We start from the raw sequence: 6,067 nt of genomic DNA, 5'->3' as shown, positions 1-6,067 counted from the left end.
CCTAAAATGAGTCTCTTGCAGGAAGCATATAGATAGGTTGTGTTTTTTATCCATTTTATCACCCTATGTCTTTTGATTGAGTGTTCAGTCCATTTACATTCACAGTAATTATTGATAGGTATATTTATTGCAAGTTTTTGCTTGTTTTGCGGTTGTTTATGGATATTTGCTCTGATCCTTTCTTGTCTTTCCCTTCTTTCATGTTTTGCTGATGATCTCTAGTGATATATTCAGATTTCTTTCTCTTTTTCTCTTTGCGTGCTTATTAGTGTTTCCGGTATTCAGTTACCATTAGGTTTGTAAATAACTTCTTCTGCAAATAGTAGTTTATATTAAGTTGATGGCCATTAAGTTTGAACACATTCTTTCCCCCTCTCCTCTCTACATAGTAGGTGTACATTATTATATTTTATATCCTTTTTTGGTGAGTTCCTTGACTGATTTTCCACAGAAATATTCATTTTTACGGCTTTTGTGTTTCCTGCTTTATACTGTCACTTATGGTCTCTCCTTTCCACTCAGAGAATCCCCTTGAATATTTTTTTCAGGGCTGGTTTAGTTGTCACAAACTCTTTAGTTCTTGTTTGTCTGGGAAGCTCTTTATTTCTTCTTCTATTCTGAATGATAACCATGCTGGATAGAGTATTCTTGGCTGCAGATTTTTCCCATTCAGCAGTTTGAATCTATCATGCCATTCTTCTGGCCTGCCAAATTTCTGATGAAAAATCTCCTGGTAGCCTCATGGGTTTTCCCTTGTAAGTGAAGGACTTTCTTTGTCTTGATGGTTTTAAGATTTTTTTCTTCACTGACTGCTATATTTTCCAAATTGAATTATAATATGTCTTGATGTGGGCCTGCTTTTGTTGATTTTGATGGGAGCTCTCTGTGCCTCCTGGATCTGAATATCTGCTACCTTTCTCAGATTAGGGAAGCTTTCAGGTATTATTTCTTCAAATAAATTTTTCCCCTCTTTTTCTTCTGGGACCTCTATAATATTAATGTTATTATGTTTGGTGGAATCAATGAATTCCCTAATTCTATTCTCATTTTGCATAATTCTGCTTTCTCTCTTTTGTTCAGCTTCATTACTTTCTATGACACTGTCTTCTAAGTCTGCTTCTTCTAGCCTGCTGTTCATTGCATCAATAGTGTTTATAATCTCATGTATTGCACTCTTCATCTCTGATCAATTCTTTTTTAACTGTTTTATCTCTGTGGCAAAGGCCTCACTGATGTCTTCTATTCTTTTCTCAAACTCAGTGACTATCTTTACGATTGTTGCCTTAAATTCTCCATCAGGCATGTTACTTATATCCATTTAATTAAGTTAGATCTCTGGCCATGGCCTTCTTATTCTGTCATTTTGGATACATTCCTCCATCTTGGCATTTTGTCTATGTCTGTGCCTTCTTCTCTGTGTTAGAAAAGCCACATGTGTCTTCTGCTCCTGAAAAATGTCTTATGAAAGTAAATGCCTTATGAAGAAGAGGTCATGTAGTGCCCAGGGCCTAGCATTTCAGGGAGTGCCTCCAGTGCCTCTGCTATTGTGTTTTGACTGCTCTATCCTTCATTCCAGTCATCTGCAGAGGCTCTCCTTTTCTACTGTGAGCAGTGTTTAATATTCCCTAGCCTGAATGTGGTGAGTTTTAATTAACTGTGCTCTGTTCTGGTTGTGAAATGAGATGTGTCACCATCTGCTCTGGAACTGACACCCTGTAAAACTCTCAGGAGACATGGTGTAGGCAGGGGGCCTGTGCTGGTCTTCTGGAGGAGAGGTCTGACATGCTGGGACTTAGCCAAGTATGACTGAGGAGGTCAGTTCCACCAGAGTGTAGATTGTGAGGCTTGGTGTAAGCAAGTTAGGCAGCCAATGTCCACACTGTGCTACTTCCTGCAGGTGGCTCTGTGTTTATGCTGAGAGGTGGAGGAAGGAAATGGCACACCTTTGTACTGGAAAAGTGTCTCTACAAATGCTGTGTCTCTGGACGTGCTCAAAGAAGAGCAAATAATCTTCCCACTGTGTGCTCCAGGAGCTCTTCAGATCATTGTTTCCATGCTGGATGCCACCCAGGTTGTATGTCTGCCTTTTCTCCAACAGTAGCATAGTGTCCATTGGGCTGTACTCCAGCCAAGTCCACTGACCTTTAAAACTCCAGGCTTTTGAGCCTTGGTGGTTGCAAGAATTCAGGCAATTCAGCCCCTCCCATTTCCCAAGCCAATGGCTATGAGGAAACGTTCTCCTTGTGCCTTCCCCTGTGAGCTCCTCTCTCACCCTTCTCCATCACCATGCCTCCTACCCTTCCACAGCAGGCAGGATTTGTTTCACCCTTAAACCACATCTTTACACTTTCTGCTTTCTTCAGTACGGCCTCTTCTCTCCCATTAGTGTTTTGTCAGTCTTCAGGTTGATTTCTGGGGAATTTATGATGATTTGATATTTATTTAGTTGTATTTATGGGACAAGGTGAGCCGAGAATCCTCCTACTCTGCTGACATTTCTGTCTCTCCAAATCTGTTTTTAGTTTTCTGATGGAGTAGGATGCTCAACAATAAAAGTTACATTTAAGGTATGATTTCTGAAGCATTTTAATTAACGCAAAATCCCCTCATTATCAAGAAAGGTGACCCATAATAACAAGGGATACTAAAACTTATTAAAAAAAAGCACCATAACTGTTATTACTTGAAGGATTAAATAATAACTTCAAATACACAAACCAGTTGGCTAAGACAAATTCATTCAGATCCACATAGAACATAGTTAACCTTGAATATGTTTCTACCACTTTAATTCTATCTATAAAAAGATCACTTTATCTTAATGCTAACAACTATATAGGAAAACTATCACTTTGTTTCATTTTGTTACACTGTATTCCATGTTACACTCTTAGTACATTATTTTAATTTCACCCCATTTTCATAGTACCACTTGCAAAGGTACTCCTTTAGTGTTTTTTTTTTACATTCTGCTAATGGGATTTGCCAAATAAAAATTTAATACCCAGCTATTCTGTCCAACGCATACAGGTAAACCTCTCTGATTCAGTCTACTAGCCAGCAAATGTATGTAACATTATAATTAAGTATCTGAGAAGAGGCTATGACAGAAGATTATTCCATTTAATAGGAATTTGTTCTGTGTGAAATGAAAAATAACAATGGCCAAATATTTCATGAAATTCTGTAGATTCTGTTTTAGCCAACCTTTCTTAGCTCTTTAATTAGCACTGTGAAATCTCCTCTTATTTCTCCTCACACAAGGAGTGATTAAGAGAAATTGCTGTCCTGAAAGCAATCAGAATAACTAGAAAACCTAAAGACAAGTCAGGTCTATTTGACTGATTAAGAATTGCATATATATGTGCTACATAGGTTTTCTAAATTTTATTGTGAAAGTACACAATTCCAAGAGAAGAGGAAGGAAAAGGAAAGAAAAAAACTTTTCAAGAGACAAAGCAGTCAATGTTAACAAGACACTAATAAAAACATACTGTTTAAAATGTAATTGGAATCCTAGAAGGAAAGGAATACAGAGTAAACTTTTACAGAAAATGTCAAGAAATTTTCCAAACATCATTAAATCAATTAAACAAATATCTTAGAAACACCATGTATTCAAAATAGATTAAAAAACCAACATATACACACATGAACAAACACAAATTCAAATGATATGTCCAGTACAGCAAAGACAAAATTCTGAAAACCAAACACAAAAAATGTTAAAGGCAATCATTGAAAAAAATGTACATTGAGGTGCCTGGGTGGCTCACCTGGTTAAGTATCTGACTCTTGGATTCAGCTCAGGCCATGATCTTACAGTTTATGAGATCGAGTCTCATGTCAGGCTCTGTGCTGACAGCATGGAGCCCACTTGGGATTCTCTTTCTCTCTCTCTCTCTCTCTCTCTGCCACTCTTCTGCTCATCATACAGACACTCTCTCAAAATAAATAAATAAAAAATTTAAAAACGTACATTATTTACAGAGGCATAAGATTATAAAATATGTAAGATTCATTACTAGAGACAATGCAAGCCAGAAGACATTGGAGAGTCATCCCCTATGTAATGAAATAAAGAAGAAAATTCAACTTAGAATATTATACCCAGAGAGACTATCTTTCAGAACTGAAGGTGAAATACAGATTTCTTAAACAAATGAAAGGTGAGACAATATATTACATGCACAGTTGTATTAAAATAAATCTTAAAAAGTTTTATGAAAAAAGGGGTATAAAATCAGATAAAACTTTGGATTTAGACAAAGATATGTGGAGGTCTGGAAATGCTAAAAAAGAAGTTAAAGTTACAAATATATATTTTTACTTATTTCAATAGGTTTAAAATATAATTGAACTTCTAAAATAAAATAATAGCAGTATATTATACACATTTGCTTTCTGTCACAATGGAGTACTTTGCATTTTTTGTTTTATATAAATAGAATTGTCAAGTGAATTCTCTTATATGCCTGTTTTTTTCACTCAGCATAATAAAGATGGAATTTATATATGTATCATATTTATATTTTTATTGCTGAGTAGTATTGTATTATATGACTATGCTACAATTTTTTAATCTACTTATCTGTTAATAGATTATTACATGATTCTGGCTATTACAAATAAAGTTTCCAAGAACATTTCTATACAAGTCTTTATATACGCAGATAAATAGCTTTTACTCTCTTGAAAAAATATCTAAGAGTGGACTGACAGTATGGTATGGTAAACACAAAAACAAGCAGTTTTCCAAAGTGGAGGTGCCATTTTACATTTTCTTTCTCTTTGTGGGGGAGAGGGGTTGCTATTTATTTATGGTAAATATTCCACATCCATTATCCTCTCCAGTCAGAAGTTCACTGAAACATTGCCCAAGGCCTTTGCCAGTCCGAGGATGGAGTCATGTGACCCATCCATCCTGCAAATGGATGCACAGATATCGTTGGTTTTAAATTAGCTGTTGAACTTGCCTGTCACCTTGTCAATCTTGATCACATTCATCTGGATGGACGCGTCGTCCTTGGTGACGATGACGCGGTTCTGAAAGAGCATTTAGGGGGCAGGTACCCCTCCGGGAACTCACAGGCAATATTCTGCATGCACAGGGCACACCTCCTGCCACAGCCTCCAATGGCAGTGCAGAGAGGCTATTTTACATTCTCACCAATAGCGTCTTTCAGTTCCTCCATATCCTTGCCAACCCTTGTTATGATGGCTTTTTTTTTTCTTTTTCTCTTTTTCTTTTTCTTTTTTTTTTAATTAAGCCGTTACAATATGAGTGGAGTGACATCTTATTGTGGTTTTGCTTTGGGTTTCCTTACTGATCAATGACTTTGAGCATATATAAAACATACATTTATTGGAAATAATATATATGTTTACTGAAATCATATACTTATTGGAAATCTATGCCTTCTTTGAAGTAGCTGTTTAAGTATTTCCAGTATTTTTTTCTTAGTGACTTTTGAGAGTGATTGTGGAACTTGTCCACAAGTCTGTTAGCCAATACATGATTTACAAAAATACTCTCCCAGTTTGTATTATGTGTTTTCATTCTCTTAAGAGTGACTTTTGAAAAGCAAAGCTTTTATTTTTCACAAAGTCCAATATATCAAATTCTCTTCTATGGAATATGCTTTTGTTGCAATATCTAAGAAATATTTGCTTAACCAAGTGTCACAAAGATTTTCTCTTAAGATCTCTTGAGAAACTTTCATAATTTTAGGATTTTCATTTTTATATATGATCCAATTTGAATTAATTTTTGCATATAGCATAAAACATGTATCAAAGTATTTTAAATATAGCGATAGGGTAATTTCAGTAACATCCATCAAAAAGATTCATTTTCTCCTGAGTATACTTTGCACATTTGCTAAAATCAGTTGTCAATATACATGTAAGTCTAATCCTGCACTCTCTATTTTATTCTATAGATCATTTACCTTGACTTCACCTCCATACTTTTTGATAAGTATAGTTTTATAATGAGTCTTAAAAGTAGGTTGTGCTTATCATTGCTTTTCAGACTTTTGGTTAATCTAGTACTTTGCATTTCTAT

The 6,067-nt window shown here is 35.5% G+C and overlaps 1 pseudogene; it reads right to left on the bottom strand.

The window, feature by feature from the left end:
* Positions 1-4,854: 4,854 nt before the first annotated feature.
* On the bottom strand, positions 4,855-5,105 carry LOC122486437 (annotated as a pseudogene).
* Between the last annotated feature and the right edge of the window lie 962 nt (positions 5,106-6,067).

The sequence above is a fragment of the Prionailurus bengalensis genome, chromosome A2 (assembly GCF_016509475.1).
Source record: "Prionailurus bengalensis isolate Pbe53 chromosome A2, Fcat_Pben_1.1_paternal_pri, whole genome shotgun sequence".
Taxonomy (NCBI): domain Eukaryota; kingdom Metazoa; phylum Chordata; class Mammalia; order Carnivora; family Felidae; genus Prionailurus; species Prionailurus bengalensis.
The sequence above is the reverse complement of the archived record's forward strand: the minus strand, read 5'-3'. Positions and strand labels throughout refer to the sequence as shown.